Source organism: Cebidichthys violaceus, unplaced genomic scaffold (genome assembly GCF_023349555.1).
Source record: "Cebidichthys violaceus isolate CVI_PGR_0920_01 unplaced genomic scaffold, fCebVio1.0.p SCAF_13, whole genome shotgun sequence".
Lineage (NCBI taxonomy): Eukaryota > Metazoa > Chordata > Actinopteri > Perciformes > Stichaeidae > Cebidichthys > Cebidichthys violaceus.
In genome coordinates this window covers 7,832,877-7,855,102 of record NW_027176296.1, presented here as the reverse complement: position 1 = coordinate 7,855,102, position 22,226 = coordinate 7,832,877, and the positions used below count along the sequence as shown (strand labels likewise).

The 22,226-nt window shown below is 39.0% G+C and overlaps 1 protein-coding gene across 1 annotated transcript in view; it reads right to left on the bottom strand.

Moving 5' to 3' along the window:
- sgip1a (SH3GL interacting endocytic adaptor 1a) overlaps positions 1-22,226 on the bottom strand; it is a 65,516-nt gene that overhangs the window by 39,986 nt on the left and 3,304 nt on the right. The window lies entirely within an intron of this gene.

Here is a 22,226-nt window from a genome sequence, read left to right as displayed (position 1 = left end):
ATGTCAGTTTGGGCTTTGGCAAAGTGTGTTTGGTATATTTCACAGTTTTATGATTAACACCAAGCAATTAATCAGTTAATCGTGAAATTCATTGGCAGATTAATCAATAATGACAATAACTTATAGTTGCAAGCCTAGCAGGCTTTTTTGATCGATAACTGACTTTAACTATTAATTTAATACCAGAATTGTCCCATAATCACTAAATTATTGTATTGCTGCTTCAGAATAATGCCCCGCATTTGCTGTAAGATTATATGCTGCACTCTCTTGTTCCACTCCCCCATCATTGTGTTTCATTTCACCCTCCCTCACTTATGGTTCTATAAACAGCCAGCACTCACGGTTCCCATCCCCCAGCTCCAAATAGCATCCACCAAGGCCTGTGTGGCAAATGACCCCGCTGCCAAGCCAACAAAGTGGCTTTTAACATGGATTGTTGGCACAAAGACATAAGGAGAAGATGTTTTTTGTCCATTTATTGACACAAGATTTTCATAGATCAGAGAGGCAGATATGGGAACCAAGTGCCCTCTCCGCCTCCAGCTGGTGCTCAAAGCGCTCCCCCTCATGTCACAGTTTGATACTGCTATGATTTCCTAAAACTCGTCACATATAGACATCAAATTAATCGTTATTTCTTACTAGATAATGTGATTCATAATGAAGCAATATGTTCAATACGTGACAGTTTGCAAGATTGAGTTAAAGATACACGCTGTGAAAGTTTAGGCATATTTCTCAAAGCATTAGCAAATCACAAATTTAGGCTCTTGAGAACCAGCAGGCAGAAAAGACCCATAGTTTAATGTTTTCTACAGCAACTAAAAAATAGTTTGAAACCTGTAAACTTTACACTAACAGAACCAGAATTTGATGGTGGCATATTGTTGGTGGGCAACAGGTTTTTTTTTAATACAAGCTCCTTCAAATGTCTCCAGGAAAAAAGTTTATGTTATCAGACTACAGTTGTCAAAAAACCCTATTGGGCCTCCAACTCTCCCCTGGAGACAAGTCCCCAGCTATTTCAGTCATGTCCTCCTATCAAAACAGATCACCACAGCCGCCACTGAGGGGCGAAAACAAAAAGTAAAAATCCTCCCATCTTCTTTCATCTGCATTAATATGACAGCACCCAGAAATGTCATTTTGCCAGATGCATAACCATAGGAAGATGAAAATGGCAAGGCGAGAAAGTTTTTTTTTTTTTTATGCATGCTGCATTTTATAGCCAGTTACCTGCACATTGTCTTATGTTTGGAGTAACGTTTATCACTTTGTATAGGGCAGCAGTCATTCCACAGACGCTGTGGAGAAATAAGGCCATTAGTCACGTATGTCTAACTTCTCCCAAATACAGATTGGCCTCTATCACCAGCATGCTGTGTGCTCGCTAAATGAACCGGCTGCTCCTCATTCTTCACGAGTTTCTACAAAGATGCATAATACTAAAATGGCAAAAATTTTGAGTATTCAGAAATGCACTCACAATACACAACCCTTTCTTGCACAATCCAAGATCATGAAATGAGTAGAAAAACACTTTGATGGTTACCAGTAAGGTGCGAGACAGACTACAGATCAGCCTTCAAAAGGTAATTTGCCAGAAATGTTTTTTTGCCTCATACCAGGCTTTTATCATCACACAAAACGCAAGATTAATTCATTGCATAAATAAGGACTGTAGCTCTTAATTCACCTAAAAGTTAACTGTTGACCTTCAAGCAATTTCAATTTCAATGTGTCCTTTTTCTGCTGTAGGTCCCTTCAAGTTTTCTGGCTTAAGCTTTGCTCCCTAGCGCGCAAGCTCCAAGCATGAACGGAGGCCTTCACACTCTATGCGCTGCATTATTCTCAAAACAACAAAATTAAGTGTGCGGAATCAAAAAGACAATGAGTGTAACCCATCATAGATATGCCCATAAATTGTAGGTGTAACCGGCAAAACGCCATAAACTATGACGAGGAGGGATTGTAATTATCTGTAAACACATATCTCATATTCACCCGCGCCCAGTTACACAAATTCAGAGGTGCAGGGCCAAGCGCCGCGAAAACTACAAATCCCACGTGCCGGGCCGGCCGTGATTACCTCTTTTTCTGGTATGCGCACCTCGCACCCGATAAGGCTAAACTGAGTTCATAGTGATTCAGCCTGGCTTAGTTATAATCACATATCGATCAAGAGTCTCCTGGTTGTAGTTTTCTAAGATGAAGTGCACAATATAATCTACATTAAAGGGACTAGATCGCTGCATCGAGGACAGTACAGTACAGTACATGGTAAAGTAAGGAGATGCAACTACAGCTACAGCACAAAATCAATTCAATTCATATAAAATACCTTCATATGTACAAAATATAAATATTCTAAACAAAGAAAATTATATAATTTGGAAAATCTCTGTCCTATTATCCCTTAAGCATGTTTGTAAGGATTATCATTCTTCTACAGCACGGCAGCACAGAAGAACTGGCATAATAACGGTTCTTTTTCAATATGTATTTAATGACTGCAAGGGTTGCTAATACTGCTGATCTCACAGACTGAATCAATGGCCCAGAATGTAGCTCCATGGTGTTTTCGGCAACATATAACACAACATTTTGGATTAGCTGGTCTAACTACCCTCAAAAATTACCACCATAATACTGGTTCAAATAAAGCTGTTCACATCGGCTGACAGCCCAGAGGATCACATAAGCCACATGTACACTACCGACCTATCAAAGGATGTGGAGAGCCGAAATAAACTGCTCAACAAAGTTGAACATTCAGTAAGGGAAGGATAGTTTTTCTTTTTTCTTCAAGCCACTGCTAAATTGTCAGATAAGTATTATTTTGCCACAAGTATCAAAAAGGGTGATTCCACCTGGGATCTTAAACATAAGAAGTTAATAAGTTAATACCAATATAAAAGTGCCCATCTGTTTGTTTTGGAGTTTTTCTGCCCATTATTTCCAGGCTCTTACTGAATTGTTTGGCAACTTATGTGATTATTAAGAAGATTTTTTCTTAATATCATCTCAATATATCTATGACAATATAAATCCTATATGCTGTATGTATACAGTATGTAGTTATCTTTACATGTACATAATCATCCAGTCTATGCATACCCATTAAGCATTTATTTATTTCTATTTGTATAATTTGCAACTGTCAGAACACCTAACCTGTATATAGATGTATTTTGGTCTTTGGTGCATATATTTACATAATATTAATGTAAAAACCTATTTTTCCACTACTTGTGCAGATAACAGTCTGTCTATTATTTACCTTTATTTGTCCAGCTCTGTTATTCTTGTCCCTATAGCTGTTATTTCTATTTCTGTGCAGTAGATCAAGATAGATGAAAAAAACTGAATCAAATTCCTTGATTATGCACATGTACTTTCAAATAAATTAGATTGTGAAGTATTAAACACTACAGGGTTCCTTGATTCACAGAATGCAATCTAAGACCATGGAGAAGCAGATATGCTAAATATATAAAATGACTCAACTGAGATTTTACTCCATTTTAATATCAAATGCAGTGATTCAAAGTAAATGAGCCAAAAGCCCAAACACAGTGTGGGTGTAAAATTAAGTGTGATTCACAGATAAGAGGATGGATTTTTTTTTTCTTCAAATCTGAGATCTGTGTTTGAGAGGAGGAATGGAGGGTCTGTGGTGAGAAAACATTTCACTCACACACACACACACACGCCTACACACGAAGCAAACACAAGCCCACATTTGATGAGTCACTGATGAATCAATTTTACAATTTTACAGAGCAGTGGTGAATAATGATTAAGAATGAACAGATACTAAACAGAGTCCCTAGTGGCTGTTCACACACTTTCATAAAATAACATAAGGATGTTTCTTACATCTTGCAGTCTGAAAATGTTGGACAACATTTCAAGTTTGTCCTGAGAGTGGATGGTCTATAGGTTCAGAAGGATAGGCCATCATGTGTTCTCCTGTAACTCCTTGAGAGCATCTTTGTCCTCTGAAAATGGCCCAAAAAACTGGTGACATATTTGTGCATGTTGTCATGACGGAGAAGACTTAACATGAATGTGCATTGGCAGTATCCATCCATCCATTAGCCATTATCCATAACCCAAACTGACACGAGGTAATGGCAATATGTGTATTGGGCCTGGGTAGTTTGGTTAGATGAAACGTCAGAGGGACACTGAAATCATCCTTTGGGGAATATGAATACCAGATTTAGAGTTTATCTGGCCTACAGTTATTGTACCCAAGTGCTGAATGCACAGACTACGTGAACCAATGACTTTTCTGAAGCGTCACCACTACTGTAGTAAAACAAGTAGAATAAGAGCTTGTGTATGTCCATACAAGCTTATTGGTGAGGTTTGTCACAAAACACTATGAAGCCCCAGTGGACTATGTCGCTGGCTACATTAACAACAGCATACAGATTAAAACACACAGTGGGGGGAGCAAGGAACACCAAGCAATCCTATGGAGATATTGTGCCATTTACGGAGCATAATTAGCATCAAATATCAAATACTGAGTTTCCTTACCAGCATCGATAAACGTTATCAAGTAGAGAAAAGCTGCAACTTGTTGCATCAATTACATCAGTATTATGCATCAGTCTCCATCCTCTGTACGAATGGATGTACCTGAGTAAATACCCCCCCCCCACACACACACACACACACTCAATATTTGCTAAAAGTCCAATGCGATATAGCAAAACTTTGCTTTACAATTTACAATTTTAGGATTTATTGCAGTGCCTTTGTGCTGGATACCATAAGACGTGTTCATGATGTCATCTCACAATATCAAAAGCTACAGTTCCACGCAAAACTGTATGAATGGATAGAAGAAAACCAGTTTTAGGGCAGTTTGTTTGGCACAAATTACTCAGCTAGGCTTCGCTTCAGCCCAAGGCAACCGTCCGAGGCACAATCTTGGAACATGGATCTTGGAACAGCAGTTTGAGTATTATTTGCCCACCTTCACTGCTCTGATTGTAAAACTTGTCCGTTATGGTGCGACTTGACATAATAAAATCAAGCCCGCATTTTAAAATAGTGAAACAGTAGGTACTGCTACAGAAACTCTGCTTCCACTCTAAATTACACCCATTGAACATTTCCTGTATAATCCCCAGCACAGCTTTATATTAAAGTTCCATAAAGTAGGTATATGTGTGTGTGTGACTTGTAGTCCTGGGAATGTGTCTTGCTAGTGTATTGTACGGGTACCCTTCTCAATGCCAAATCCCTTTTCTGTCAGCCAATGTACCAAGTAACCAAGCCAATTAATGGCTTTGATTACACCTGATAAACTCTTATAAAAACTGGAGCTGAGAATTGACTTACAGTATAACAGAAGGATGAACTGATCATTCATAAATACTGCTATTAAATCACACATGTTGCAAAGGAGTTTAGCAACCTTTTCACTTAAGTCTCTCTAACCTGCCCTTTTTGATTCCTGCTTTCCTGTTCCCTTTATTGGTCTACTCAATGTGTTTGCCTGTCTATATGTGTGCACATGAAAGTGATGGGAAAGCAGAGTTTAATTAATTAACAGCCTCTCCTCCCACAAGTCCTGTTAGTAAGACAAGCACATTCACTAAAGTTCCTCATAGGTCAGCACTGCTTCAATACTCTGCAAAGAGCAGATAGACTGAACACTTCAGAGTCTCAAGAGAGACACACTCCTTAAAGCCCACTCACCAAATTTCACTTTTTGTATGGACAATTTGTTTTGATGACCAAATATTTACTGGTTACAGCTTCTCTTATTCAAGAGGAAATTTGGCTCAGATGTTTGAGTAAGAGGACACTTTGGGCTTTGGTAGCTTAGTTGGGATTGGTATCTGCCTATTTTTGTTGACATTTTAGGACAACTTGCACAATTAACAGCCGGAACAGTGACAGTGAGTCCCAGTGTTTGAGCCCCACTGGGGGCGCTGTTAGCACCGTTAGCATTTAGCCACCAGCTCAGCAGTAGCCATGTTGAGAGCCACATGGAGACAATTCCTCAATTAGGGCTGGGCGGTATACCGGTTCAACCGCTATACCGGTTTTAATTTCCCGTATGATATGAATTTTTCATATACCGTCATAAATAACAACTGCTGTCACTCTTCAACAGGAAGCAAAATATATTGTTTGCCACAAAGTGCACAACGCTTGGAGCTAATGTAGTGAGAGGGACCCCTAAATTATGGTTATAACTTTATAACACAACAATTAATAAACCACAACTAACGCTCTTTAACAGGGCAACACCACGGCACACAACAGTTTGTGACACATAAACAATTTTTAACACTAATAATTGTACATTTATAAAATTTCACCGCCGAACAGAATGCGGGGTACAGCTCGGTAGCTAGCCGTTAGCACAACAGTCTGCTAACAGCTGGAACAGGCTCCGTTGCATTACTTAAAGAGCAATGCAGGAGGAACAAAGAGAGACCGGAGATGCACCAATAGAGTCTGTGCCCAAGAGAGGAGCTGTGTCTGACACACCACACAAACAGCTGTTCACCGCTCGCTGCCGGCCGGTTCTTGTGTTAAAAATGTCCGCTTAATAATTAAACGCTCCATAAAATTATTTTCGGCGTTAATTAGTTAATGCATTAACGTGAAAAAAATACCATGATATACTGTGAAACCGGTATAATCTTACAAACTACAGTGAAATACATTTTTGGTCATACAACCCAGCCCTACCCTCAATCATAAATATGCTCTGAATTCCAAATTTAGCACCTTTAGGTGTTTATGGGAGATACAATATGTTCAAAGGATCCTCAACAACTGGTGCTGCTACTACCGGAGATCTTACCAGCAACTTTCCAATTGCTTCACAGGTTTATTCCCTTTCTGTCTCTAAGAATGCTTTGTGTGGGTTAGTTCAACACAAAGTCCTTGTACTTCGAGAGAAAAAGGGGCAAGAGAACAACAGGATTACAACTAAAAAAAGATGAATGAGGCTGTTAGTGAGAGAGACATAGCAGAGGGATGTGGACAGACTCCGGCAACACTTTCCTCTGGGCACTGCTTTGTCAGACATCTTTCAATGGCCATACCAGCTATATCATTCTACTACAAATATGCTCTGTTTGCTAGTGAGAAAGACATGTGAATATGTGTACATGTGACGTGAGAGAGAGGGAACGAGACACAGGCACAGAGGAGATGGTAGATTGGCAGTCAGATGATGAAAATGCCAAGAATGAAAGGTTTCCACATTTGTGTGTGTGTGTGTGTGTGTGTGTGTGTGTGTGTGTGTGTGTTGTCTTGTCCAGATGAGGCTTGACAGAAAATTGATATGTATCAGAAGCTCAGATGCAGCTTGGTCACGTCCTGCTTCCATGTGCCTCGGGGAAGGACAGGAAATTACTTTGTTTGAAGAAAAAAACAATTATGAAAATGAGGACAGAGAAAGGAGGAGGGAATGAGAGAAGGAAACATAAAACAGTGTCAATGCTGCACACTCTGCAGAGACACAGAAGTGACCAGCCTTACGTAAAAAACAGATGAGATCAGCAACAAATGTTCTATCTTCGCCTCCATCTCTTGTTCCTCTCATTGAGTATAGGATCCAAAAAAAAACTAACCCTGGCCCAAATTCCTGTGGATTACATCAGCCTTATTCCCTCCCAAAAATCGAATCTCAGTTCATTTTGGTTAAGGCAGGCCGCTGGCTCCACCCCTGCCCTTTTCACACCCAGATTATAGGTTTGGTCAACTTTTGGTCGCCAAAGGAATGTCCTGACTGTCAATGGTTGTGTACGGTTCTATCTATGGGCTTATTAAAAACCTCTGACTCCATCTTCTCACAGTCACAGCCCTCAAATAAAGAAGCACTCATCAAAAGGTGGAGCGCTGTTTCTCTCTAAAAGGAGAGTAGGGGTAGCGAAAGTGAGAGTGACACTTAGAGGATGAGAAGCAGAAAGAGAGAGGGGATGTGGAGAAACACGATAAACCACAAGATCTGGAACCACTTTGAGAGAACACACCATCAATTCCAGTGTCACTATAATGACCAGCGATCTGGTGTTATGGAAAATGTTACATAACCTGCAGGTTGACAAAAGCTACAGGATGTATCAACCCTCATGGTGTAGGTAGATACAGTCAGCTCCTGAAGATATCATCTCAATATGTTATGTCTGGTTGTGTCAACACACCACGTGCAGTATTTGCAAAGGCATAACTTTAAATTATGACTCATGAACTGGTTTTCTCTCATCCTTATCCTCCCATTTTTGACAATATAGGAACATGCAAAAGGCCACAGAAATAAATTCAAGATAACGATAAATGGTAAAAGAATAAAAATGTGTAAACACATATTTTCCTTCATTTAGTGAAGCTAAAGTGAGCAGCACCTGCTCTGTACATTTCTCTATGTCTCAATTGGGACAACATATCTTTGCCAGTATGTGCTGCTAACCTTGTGTACACGTGTCGCACTGTGCAAAAGGTACTGGAAAAAAAGACACTATTCCTAGTGACTGCATGTTATGTAACACGCTGGTACTTCTAATACAACAAAAGGAGCCATTGCAGGAGAATCCTGCTACAACTGCTGCACCAAAGTAATGCAAAATGGAGGACTTTGTGACTCTACTGTAGTCAAGCAGCTGTACTGAAGCTCACGCACGCACGCACACACGCACACGCACACGCACACACACACACACACACACACACACACACACACACTAATGGCACAGAAGCTGCAGAACTCCATTGACGTGCTCCAATGAGACAGTATAAGGGATCAGAACAGCTGGATTACACACTGCTGCCCACTCCCTCTCTGGCTCACACTGTGATTAAAAAGAATCTGAAACACCATGTCGTATTGCTGATGTTTTGGAAGAGTTTCAATTTTAGGTCAAAGAAATGATGCAGAAGGCATACATTCTAAATATTTTATTGAGGAACGAAAGAGATGATTATAGCTTTGCAGATAGCTTTGAGGCACTATAAGAAACTTCAGCCAGTAAAGTAAACATCTCACACAAATCAGTTTAGACGGGATGTTATATAGAGAGCAACATGGATTAGTTTACTAAAATAAGATCAGGATACAAATACAATACATATTGTAATCATCCAGGGATGTAATACAGCATAAGGAGCTAAAGAGATGGTGATGTTGCTTTAAAACATTAGGAGGATACTTTATACAAACACAAAACTAGTGCCAACAACAATCTTCATTTTAGTCAGCAAATAAGACTATTTACAGAGAGCCTTATAACCTTGTTATTCTGAGGGGGAAAGCCTTCAGCATGGGTGGAGAAAAGCTTGTCAAACATCATGTATTTGTGTTAAATGTAAATCAACGTCAAACAACTTTAAAGACGACACGTTCTTTTTATGTCTAAAGGTCTTGTTTTAGAAAGCCCAAGCTCAATTCATGAGGAATGAGACAGGAAGGGATTATTATTCCAGCATTGCCCTCACCCCCTATGGAGAGTGGTCAACACTGTGGTAAAGAGAGGGGAGTAACTTTCTTTTCTTCTGATCTCCCTTTTTAATTTGGATGAATTGCACTCTAGTCACATGGTGCTAGCCCATTTGTTTTAGAAGTTATAACCAATGACCAAATATGAATCAAACTCAGTCCCTGAACAATAAGGTCAATGAAGTACTGAATCTCTGAGAACATGTTTTACAGTGAACAGTCTGTGGTGTAATGAGAAACACTGCAAACAATCTTCATTACGGTTTGCATCCATTTCAATTTATTTCTCTTTCTGTTATTTTCTCCTGTACTGTTTGGCAAGGCACCACACAGTGACAAGTAATTTTGGTTGATAGGTTAGTTCCAGGTTATTTTGGTAATTCTATATGTGTGCACATGAAAGTGATGGGAAAGCAGAGTTTAATTAATTAACAGCCTCTCCTCCCACAAGTCCTGTTAGTAAGGCAAGCACTGAGTAAACAGTGCTGTGTAAACTGATGTATTTGGAAGTACATTGATATCAATCTGTCTGGTTTTTGTCTCTAGTCTATTGTTGTTTGTTCCTTCATCAGCCTGTCACCTCTCTATTCTGTCTACAAAGGTCCTATATATGACATTCAGAACATTAATATAGCATCAAACAACTAAGCAAATATGTAAAGCTATAGAGAGAATATACGGTTGTCGTTGTTGAACTGTTCATGCTGTTTGAACTGTAAGCTGCTTTGCTCCTTTAAAACAATGCAACTGTCTGATGAAACAGAATAAAGAATGGACTCTGGGATGACATCAATGGAGCGTTGCGGGGATGAGTTACTTTTTGGAAATCAACCCCAGAAGTTAGCATCCCATTGGTTCCCTCCACAACAAGCCAATGGGATTTTGGGGTATTGAAGAACCTAAGCTCTCTGGCAAACACGTTTATGATACTTAAACGTTTTATCCAGCAAGATAATCAACACAAATGAACACCACATATATAATTTTTCAGGCGTAAATGCAATCACCGGAAATAAAAAGTTAACGCTATAAACTAACTGCACCACGGTTGCATGAGCGCATACAAATAAGTCTGTAAAGGCGGACTAGTCGGTATGATGTTTTGTAGATTTATTTAGCCACTTGTTAGGGGTAATTACTGACATTTCTTATATTGTAGAACAAAAACTTAAAATCTCAAACTTGTGTTAACAGTACTCCATATTTATTTAGTCATCTAACCAAAAACCCTTTGAAAAAAACCATTGACTTGAAGACGAGGGAACCAGAAGTTTAAAAATTAAACTCAAATCTGGGTTTAATGACTCATTCCTGCAGCACTCAATGTGTACAAGCACAACAAATTAGAGGGCATCACTAATTTCATACCACACTCCATGATGATCCACTCTTTTTGACATCACCTGACACAGCATGGCTATGAGGTGGTTTATTCTCGACTAGGGGGACACTTAAAAACGCTGACATTATTGAGTCACTTGAAGGCTGCACTTACAACTGACGTTTAGCTTTTTTCCTATTACTCCTCCTATCAATACTTCCAGGCAGACGGAATTAATTCTTCCACTTATCACATAGTAGAAATTAATCTGTTTGAGCCTTTTGTTTATGACAGTGCTTAATTATTATAGAACCACACAAAAAACACAAGTAATTGTAATCATGACAAGTTAGAGGAACAGTCTGGGGGTGAATGTGGAGGAACTTGTCTGAGGATGCAAGCTGTGAAAACAATCACTGCTCAGACAAACTGTAACACTGTATGTCAAAGACCAAAAACACCACAGCTGAGGTGCAGCAGGGATTACAAAGTGCACTCCCCATACGAGCAACAGCTTTCAGGACAAAAGAAGACTTCCTCTCTATCCTCCCCTGATGTAGTTTAACAATTTGCTAGATGAATTGGTATTGAAATTACTCTGACGAGGAGAATATCAAAAATCCTTTGCGGCCTTATTTCACTATAGACACAGTTCAGTACTCCTCAGCAGTGTTTTACAGTAGGACTACAGATGACAGGTGCTTTGTGGTTTAGTTTCACTGACATGCAGTTTTCCCTCTGTACCTCTAACTCCCATGTCTCCCTGCCTCCCTTTTCTCTCCCCGCCGATATGGTGAAAATCAATGGCTCCTCTATTCGGTAGAAGGTCTTATGTCTGCTAATGAAATCCTATCTGCTTCGACTCAACCATCTGATAGCTTAATGTATGATGTCACACACACACACACACACACACACACACACACACACACACACACACACACACACAAACATGCACACCTTTATGCACACAACACATTTCTGTAAACATAAAGGTGTTGTGTGCAGAAGTAAACCCTGATAATTGTGGTCACATTCAAATTAAACTGCACATATTAAATTGACAGCAAAACACACACATTCCATCAGTGGCTGGAGTCTTCCTGTCTGTGGTCAAAGTATTTCATACTATAGCCAGTGGCTTTGTGCAGAGGTTGTAATAGAAAACTTCACATCATAACAAAAATCACAGCTATATTTTTTGTAGCAATACTAAGAATGTTTCTTTTTTATCAATGAAAAATAAGTATATAATTAAGGTTAGGATATGGGTGTGGTCAGGGTTTTGCTTACTTTAAAATTGTACACTTATGGACAAATCAAAGTAACATTTTTATTTGTATAGACACATATTAATATTCTATTAAGTCATGGTAACCTCCACCTGACCCCGGTACCTTATAGACTGAGTACTTGGCAGCAGCCAAGCAACTAAAACCTATTTAATCTGAAAGCATAAAGTGTTTCATCTGAAAGCAAGCCAAGAATATCTGTTAAGTCATCGTGCAATTATTCTTACTGTCATCTTATTAATTCCTTACTTCATTTATACATTAAGAAGTGCTGATCCCTTTATTAGAGCCTGAATAAGAGTGGATTTTTGAGGCTGAAATCAATATTTAAGTGATTTCTTTTAACAAACATTTTTTTCATAAAGATCCCTTACTATGTTTTTTTTAATGAAATTGTCATTAAGCTAGGTGCTTAGCTTTAAGTACATGTCAACTTGACTGCTACCTTCTAATATAGTTTAATAAACTTGTGTCTGCTCTCTAGTGTTATACACCAACATATCTGTGTAATATTGATCAATCAAAGCTGAGCCAATTTTATTTGCCAGAATATCCGTCCATTCACTTTGCAATCAATTTCTAAAAAAGATTTTTTGCATAGTTAGTACTCATGTAATAGTATGTCAAATAAAAAAAGGAGTTGAGATTGATTGACTGCGTAAGGTCTGTAACTCTGTTTCATTTACTGTTACTGAGACAGAGCAGAGTCAGGGACAACAAACTTTCACCCACGACCCATATGCACCCATGCTCAAAATGACTTGATACTCCAAGATAAAAGTTACATAGGTAGAGGACCAGTGATCGTCTAGTGATGTCTTAAAAGGTCAATAACAATGACCATAACATGAACCTAACACACTCACACTAATTGGTGCATGTTAACACATTGAATTCCAAAGTATTAAAATACTCATGCAGGCAAGAATACAGAGAGATTTTTCTTCAGCTCTTGCCTGAATGTTAACCAGGCTTGCAGCCTAATGTACACAGAGAGTACAGACACGTAAAGCCGCACACTAACACAAACAGAAACTGTCCATGCAAACAGCGTAAGCCCGAAAACATGCCACACACAGCTGGCGAGAGACGTCTACAAATGCTGCACTCCTCTCTTTAATCACATCCTCAAAACACTCAGTGCATCCCTCTTTCACAAATCACATTTCTCTTTCCCTTAATACCTACATCTCTGTTTTTGTCTCTCTCTCTCTCTGCAACATTTCAATCCCTCCCTCATGACAACATCTCTCAACCCAACCAGTATCAATCCAAACGCTGCTAATCTCTTCCTGTAGCTGGGTCTCTGCGTCACTGTGCAAGTGCATCCTCTGCTGATTTGAACTGACATCTGTTTGCACTGGTCTGGCTTGTAGCCATACAGTATAAACACACACACACAGAGTGCTAGATCCAGACAGATCCAGACACATCCACAGATGTAGCAAAGAGGGGATTTGTCTCACACACATGGAGAAATACAACGCCAAATTTCCTATTAAAACTAGTGCTGAAAGATAATATTTATGAAATGGAAGGGGGAAGGAAGTAATGAAGAGACATGAAAACTGAAGCCTAAGCCTCTTGTATTTCATGGCCTGTTTAGTTCTACCCACTATGTCTTTCTTACTTCTACAGATGGTCAGGTTAAAAATACTTCAGCTAAAATATCCATGCAGGTTTTAATGTTTCCAGAAACAAAGACCAAAGATTTCTTTCTTTAGTCAAAATCTAGGATGAAACTGAGTCAAAATAAAAAGATCAGATGCTATTTTCTTCACCTATGCAATGTAGATAAGACTTGTTATGGTTTGAAAAACGGGGAAATAATAATCAATTTATCATTCATCAGCATTTTGTACTCTTCTAATTCTGCCTTACAGTATTTTCACATGTAACCCATTGTAGAATAAGTCGTGTGGTTTCCCTGGGGCTTGGTGAAAGGTATTCTGGAAATCACTAGTTTAAAAACGGGTTCCATTCAGTTAAAAGTAATTACAAAAAAATATGTACGATTTAATTTCCACACACTGTGCTATCTGCACATGGGCAGACATATGTGCTACAATTTACGACGGGGATTTCTTCTCACGCTGAGGGATTTCCGTTAGACTTGACCACTACCTTCTAATATTTCTAATATAGTTAGACAGACACAAGTTTAATAAACTTGTGTCTGCTCTCTAGTGTACTGCAATTGTTACTTATTGGCCAACATACACCGACATATCTGTATAATATTGATCAATATATTAGCTGAGCCAATTTATTGGCCAGAATCTAATGGCCAGAATATCCGTCAATTCACTGTCTATTCACAGGTCATAGTTTTCGGTAATAAAGCACTTTATAATTGTGCGTTTGCTACTTTAGCTAATGTTACAAAAGCTAGCTTAGTTGTGCTGTACCATGTCAGTATGGTAGGATTAGACAATGCTAAATGTTTTCAGTCAACACAACAACGCTGAGTGGCAGACAGAGCAGCGGCAACTTATCGTTACTTTCTGTAAGCCTTTAGCCAATGTTCACCAGAAGTGGATTTCAATAAAGTGAAAGTAACCACCAGATTGTGCTTTATGAGAATAACAATAAGTAAAGGTAGTGGGGTCATGTACGCAGACCTTGTTGAAATTGTGAAAAATAATACTGATTTAACTTCATACTCAATTGTTGTCTGTATGTCATTAAATATATTACATAAACACGTTTTCTTTTTTCTCATATAGATGACATCCTGTGAGACTGAAGATATCCACCAGGCGCATACATATCAACGAGGGTGGAGAAGCTGGACATTATGGTGACATTGACAGAAGGCTGAAGGAGTAATCATTCTGGACAACATTGGATCTGTAGCCCAAGCTCGTTACAATGAGGCCAGGAGTCACCTATGCAGTATACACATGAATTCATTCAGAAAGTGCTCTTGCTTTCCCCCAAAGTACTTAGACCAAAGACCAAAATCAGTGCTGGACAGGGGGATTTCTTGTTAAGCTGCATTATTATTTCTGGTTTCTGGCAACATAGAACATTTACTATGATGTGAAATGCAGCTTAAGGAGATGTTGCAAGCTGAAAAAAATGTGTTGGACTGTAGTATTAACACTAGTATGAACCCTGGACATATGTGCTTGTTTTTGAGAGACTCTGGGTATTTTATTCACTGAATGCATCCTTTTGATGTACATGTTCGCTGTCTTGCAGCTATGGTACTGGTGCATGTTTTATTTGACAGCAATGGCTCTGGTATAAGTAAATGTCCTGCATTGAAAGCCTTACTTAAGTAAAAGTGTTATCAGCAAGTATTCACATCAAGTATTGATTGTGCAGTAAAATGTTCCCTGTCAGTGTTTTACTATCATATATGATGTCTGGATTAATAGTACTGCTGTAATAATGCGTATATTGCATTTTACTGCTGTAGATGTTTTCAACTCCTTTAATCTACAGCAACGCATCATATTCTATAAGATCATCAGATGGTTGTAGCGTCGCTGTCCTGTGAGAACCACGTATTTCTAAAAATATAAACAGCTCTGTTTTCAGCTTTGTGACGATGTATTTTCCAGTTGATCCAAAAGAGTTTATTTTGCTTAAGAATTAGAAGGATTTTTTCAACAGTAGTAGTAGTGGAAGTAGTGGAAACAGGCAGAACATTGAAATACTCATGTAAAATACAAGTACCTCATATGTGTACGTACAGTAAGTTCAAAACGTAAAAAGTTGTAAAAGTGAGTTTGAAAATGATATGTTTGCTTCATTTGTGTAAACATGGAATTTATTGAAAGTTAAGATACTAGTAATAGCTAAAAATGTTGAATTAAATCAAACCTAATTTTAGTTTGTAGAAATTAAACCATTAAATTCATTTGATGAACAAAAAAAGGTTAATAGTAACTGAGGTTATATAAATAATTTTAGTATACTGAACATGAGTAAACTTTGCTCAAAATAGTTGAGGTAAAATTAGAATTAAAATATACAAAATCAACTTAAAAAATAAATCTGGATTTAGATGATTTAATTACGTGCAACCACTTACCTAAATAAAATTAATTAAATCCAACAAAATGTTTTTTTGTGTAAGTGGGTACTCCAAAAGGCACAACAAGGCATCTCATCAGTGCATAAATCATCATGTGTTTTGACAAATAAACAAATTATTCACAAATAATGAAGAAAAAGCCCACACAAATTGAATCCATATTAATAAGATATTCATGTTACTTCATTAATCAAGTAGAGTTGAATGAGACTGAGCCAAGCACTAACAATCATCTTGGGAGCTGAATACATTAGGCAGCGAAGCACATTAATATTATATGGCCAAATAAATTCAACTTCCCTCAGGGGTTTCCCTGCCACCGTGTCTATCCACTCCTCCTTCCATAATGTAGAAGAAAGTGCTGGAGGACAAGGTGCAGGAAAGGACAGAAGGACGGGACATACTGGGAGATACTCAGGGAATGAATAGAGTGAAGGAACCTTTAGGAAAGAAAGGTACTCAGGTGGAGAAGGGTGGCATGAGGCAGAAGATGGTGGGAGCAGCAGAAGTAGACGAGAGACGCTGTGTGATGGTAAAATGGGGCATCGTACATGCTTGTACCTGAACAGCACGACACAACTTCAGCAAAGCAATGCATTAGTAAACCATCCCACAAGCAGGTGATTTTGTTTACCTGTACAAACAAGACTGGTGACAGAAATGAGGATGGGCCTAAGGCTGCCATTTTGAACCTAGATTCAAATCCAGACACAGAAAAGAAAAAGACACAGGGTAGAATAAAATCATAACAAAACAAAAATAAATCTAGGAGTCCAAGTCTATGCAGCCCCCTTTAATAATTTATGAATCCCCCTTCCCACCACAGCTGATCAAACTCCAAAAATGCCACAATCGAGAAAGTGACTCAACAAAAATGACTGTACTGTCCTGCCCTCTCACTCCGGGGCTCTGACACACATTGCTGCTCTCTGTGTATCTCTTCCTCTCTCATGCTCTCCTACTTGGACATTTTAACTCACTTCATCTCCCGTTCTATCTCCACCCCTCCTCATTTTGTTTATCTGCTTCTTCCTGCCAATGGCTTTCTAGGGGATTCTTCGCTCTCCCTTTCTTTCTCCCAGCTTGTGTCAGCGTCTTTCTCTGTGTCACTCTCTCTTTGTCTGTCTCCTCTAATTGGGTACTGTACATTGCTCTCCTTGTTGCACTGCTATGAACTCTGTTCAAGACACTTTTACGAAAGCAGTATTTTTTTAATGTGTGTGTGCCTCAGGACTTGGGGAGAAAGACAGGGAGACCTTGTAATACTCAAAGTTCGGCTCACAGAGGATCTAGGCTATGACCTGAATTAATTTTTGTGGTGTGCGTGAAAGGACACACAGATGATGAATCAGTCAAACAGCCGCAAGACTCTAATCTCTGTGTAGGCCCTGTCAGGATGAAAAAAGCATCCCTAGTCTGTTAGCTAACAGTCTGTGCTACTTCCAGTTTGTTATTATTGTGCTATGTGTAACATTTCAATTTAAATAAACCAGAAGGCACCGATGAGATGATATGAAGCAACTGCCGCATGGAAAAATATTTTCAAAAGTATGAAAACATTGTTTAGTTAAGGAAAATGATCTGCCAAATAACGTGCGGTGCACAGATTTACTATACAGAGCTTTTCATTCTTAATTCCTCTACACCATTAAAGCATGATCCTTCCAAGCGCACAAATGGTTTAAACAGCCCGTTTTTATCGATGACATTTTAGCAGAGACATTTTTCGAGCTGAATTTGATACATCATTCAAGAAAGACGTTTGATTACGCTGTAGGAGAACCGCATCTTCCCCCAGCTGCCACTAGATTACACAAACATGTCTGTTTATCTGGCTTTGAATCTTGGGCATCATTACATAAGCTTATCTATGTGTGTGCGCGTGTGTGTGTGTGTGTCCACAAAAAGCAAAAGATGGGATTTGGAGGGCTGTTGTGTGGATGTTGTTGTGCTTCTGTGTCCATGAATGAATATGGTGTCAGGAGGAACGTGAACAAGACCGAGCAGATTGATTTTGATGGCTTTCCCTTTGTCTTCTCCTCTCCTGTCTCTGTCCCTGCATGTCTTTGTTGTGGGGAAGTTCATTTGGGTCTCTGTCAAACTTATTGTCAAGCAGAGTCACAACGGACACATTCTATTGCGACATATTCAACATAGAAGACACACAACAACATGCACTTTGATGACTGAACATGTCTATTCGTCTGATGTTGGCGTTAACATCTGTGCACAGACTTATGTTATTATTAGGAAACGTCAGTGACTCAGCCTTGTCACTTCTCTCCGTTATACGAACTAACGTCAGAAGTAGGCTCGTCTATCACCGCTCTATTCTTTATACGGATTTCAATCAACACAGAGCCTCACATTAGTTTGTTCACAGCTGAAAATCATGAAGGCATTTCATTATTATATTTTATATTATATGTCAAAGGTTTGGCAGTCTTAGTCTTCAAAATAGGAACAAACTAGAAAAAGATTGTGAAGCTCTGTTTTCACCTACTAGTGCTATCCTTACTGACCATCAGCACCTGCTCGTATTGAGAGTCACCTCAAAAGACAAAGACTACTGTTTTGAACCACAAACATCTTTTACATGTGGAATTCTAGATGATCCATCAGGCAAAGGTTTAATACAGATTGTCCTTTGTTCTATCTGCTATTTATTTTTTAAACAAACCATAACTCTGGATGTCATGTCACTCTTCGCATCTTGTTTTTCCATGTTTTATGGTGACAGGGTAGGAGATATGGATCTTGTGCTGTGTTGTGTTTGAAGTATTGTGTGCATTTATTTGGACTACTATCTGTAAAGAATTGCCTCGGGGCCATTAACGTTTATTACAACCTGACCAACCTAGCAACATGCCACTCCTACTGTGCTCCATTGAAGGAATTTCCACAAATATACAGAATGAGTGTATTGAGAGGGGACCCCTATGAACCCTTTGCACCCTTCTCACCCTTGGTTATAACTTCATAACACAACAATTGATAACCCACAACTAGCTCTCTTTAACAGGGTAAAACACCACAGCACACAACAATTTGTGACACAAACAATTTGTAACACTAATAATTGTACATTAACAAATTTAAACTGCCCAACAGCATGCTGGGTAACGTTATAGCTGCCAGCTAGTAGCATAAGAGTTTGTTTACAGCTGCTACTGCTTATACAAAACAGAAAAGAGAGATGGAGAATGAAGAAAAAGAGACCAGAGATGCACCAGAAATTGTGCCCAAGACAGGGAGCTGTGTCTGTTGTTTGGAAGTTTTTGCATTCTGATTTCTTCATATATTGTATAATATTGTGAAGCCAAGCAAACCCTATTGGGAGGCGAAGTCTTGCCCCTTCCAGTGCCCCCCATGTGACCAAATTTCGGAAAGACTAGGCAATGGCGATAGACAAATATTTTTTGGATCCCTTTTGAATTGTGCCATGAATTACACATATGATGTTTGTTAAGTTAAAAGATAATTTTGGGAGTCAAAAAACTCGCAGTTTGTCATAGATTTGTCCTAGTATCATTACATTTTCGGTAAAATGACTCCGTGGACTAGTCTCACACAATGTGTGTCGAAATTAGGTCCCATGGTGGTCCAACAAAAAAGGAAAGGGAACTTCACCTCTCTATAGTAATCAAAGCCTTCAATACACGATGGCATTAAAATGTTTTATACATGAACTCCTGACGGTAGAATAAGCCACTATAAACCCATACAAAAGGCCCAGTCATGCAAAACTAAATAAATATAATGATTTATTATGAAACCACCAGTATATTAAAAGGTTTTATGATACAAATGTGTGGCAATCCAGCACTAAGACTGTACATGGCTGTGTCTATGGAGAACCAGATTAAAACCAATACCAGTAGAAGCCTTTCATATTCACAGACGGCGCTCTGCTCTGTTTCATTCCAGTCTGAGATTTCTGCTAGGCCACTAAGGGCTTTGTGCAACGCATCAGCCCACATGAGTTATGTGTTTGGGCCAATGGCAAGACATTAAATTACTCATCTGGGTCTGCAACGGGTGCAAAGTACTATCCTTGCACAGAGGTCTTCAAGAGGAAACAAATACACAAACATGTACAGACCTGGTGCAACATCCTTCAGGCTTTTGTGCCCACATCAACCCACCAAAAAACTATTTATTCACAAATCAATGAAAATGTGCACTTGGGAGCCGCTGCCCAGCTCATTACCAAAACAGACATGAGTCAGCCTCGTGGTTGTTACCCGGGAAACCATGTGGCAGCAGGGTCCTGAGCCAATTGGATGCAACGGTAAATTGAGCGGAGTTGACCAGAGATGTGACTATTTGACATCACTGATCTTTTCCTAGGCTTCTCCAAGTCATAGGGTAATGTTTTTGAGGTAATACAAAGACACTGGAAGGCTAGAACAGTCACATGTTTTTGTTTTGTTTTTTGTATGATTTGCCTGAACTAAGCATTACCTTCACAAAGTATAATGACTTTGACAAAATGCAGATGTTATAAATGTTGTTTGAGTGAGTTTGTGTTGCAAACAAGAACATCCCCCTGGTGCAGCTTATGACTTTGTAAGAGATACATTGGAAGATATGACTATGAACCCCAATCCTATTTTCTTTTTTGCTAAAGCCAGCATGCCTTAAGCTAAAGAAGTTGATAATGGTGATGGGTTAATGTTAAACTGTAGTCCAAGTGCTGACACTGGACATATAAGCAACACACACTGGTACACTCCACAGGGATCTCAGCAGCAGCATCACAGCATATCAGCTTTCATTACAACTCGTTTAAATGAGATGATCTTTTATGTTGTGATGCTTTTGACAAGCTGACTCAGTGGATATGACCCTGCATGCTTGTATGCCATGAGCTGAGCCAGATAGACATGGAATTTAGAACCCAATTGATTTTTAGTTTTATCATAACAAAAACATTATAATCATACCGATACAAATAGATTGTATCAAATAAGCACATAATCATCACGTTTCATATCAAGTCAGGTAATAGACCGTTAAAGAAATGAAGTGAAGTTCACCATATGGCCATGTGTCCTCTCAGCATTCCAGTCAAGGGTTTATCCAAGTTTTAGCCAGGGAAGCTCTAAGTACTGGGCCTCCCTGTGACAGTCTGATTCCTACTGTTACTAACTAGGATTAACAAGACTACAAATCTGAAGCCCTGCGAGTGGCCTGCAAGAGGCTGCCGTGTTCTTTACATCCCGCGAAACTGTTGGATGGAGTCAACAAAACTGCAACAACATACTAAAGAAATACTAACTTAGAGCTTTGTCACTGCCAGGACTACAATGTTAACTTTCTCCTTATGATGGTGCTGCAGGAAATACCATGGGATCATTAAGGTCAAAAGAGTTGGGAGCATCAGTGTGCACAGCTAATTATATTTATGAGGTTTTTTTGTGCACATAGTGTATAATTTGGCCTGAAGGTATAACATAAGGTAATGTCCAAAATGCTAAATGTTTAGGCTCTAGGGAGCACGAGATAATGTCATGGCAGTCCCCCTGTTACAGTTAGATCTTGTCTTTGTGTGCAAAGGGAAGTTTCATCTTGTTGCTTCATGCTAGAAAAAATGTCAAGAGGATCACTAAAGCATTACTGGACATTAAGAAAGAGTAGTGACTGTCACCTTATTTCTGTTTATAAAAGATACACTCTTATACATTTAGAAATGTAATCTATTAAACTTCACTGTTGTATTGATAATATCTGTGCCTCCTCCATGTAGCTCCTACACTCAAAGTCTAATGGGATCAGAAATCCCATCCTGCACCTGTGTGATTACCAAGAGGAGAGTAAATTACTGGTGAAACAACCACCACACAAGTTGAGGATCTCATGAGTAGAGAAATCCATACTGATTTGTTACATAAAATTACATCTTTCTAGTAATGATGTATACAAACTGTGCACAACCACAGATGCAGTAACAACACTTGCTGTAAACCCTGCATTCATAGCAAGTGATCATGGTAAGTGCTGTTAGATCGTTAAGTAAACTATAGGGGGGAGGGGGCTTTCAAAGAAAAACACAGCACAGAAAACAAAAATTCTGATGTTTTATTTTCA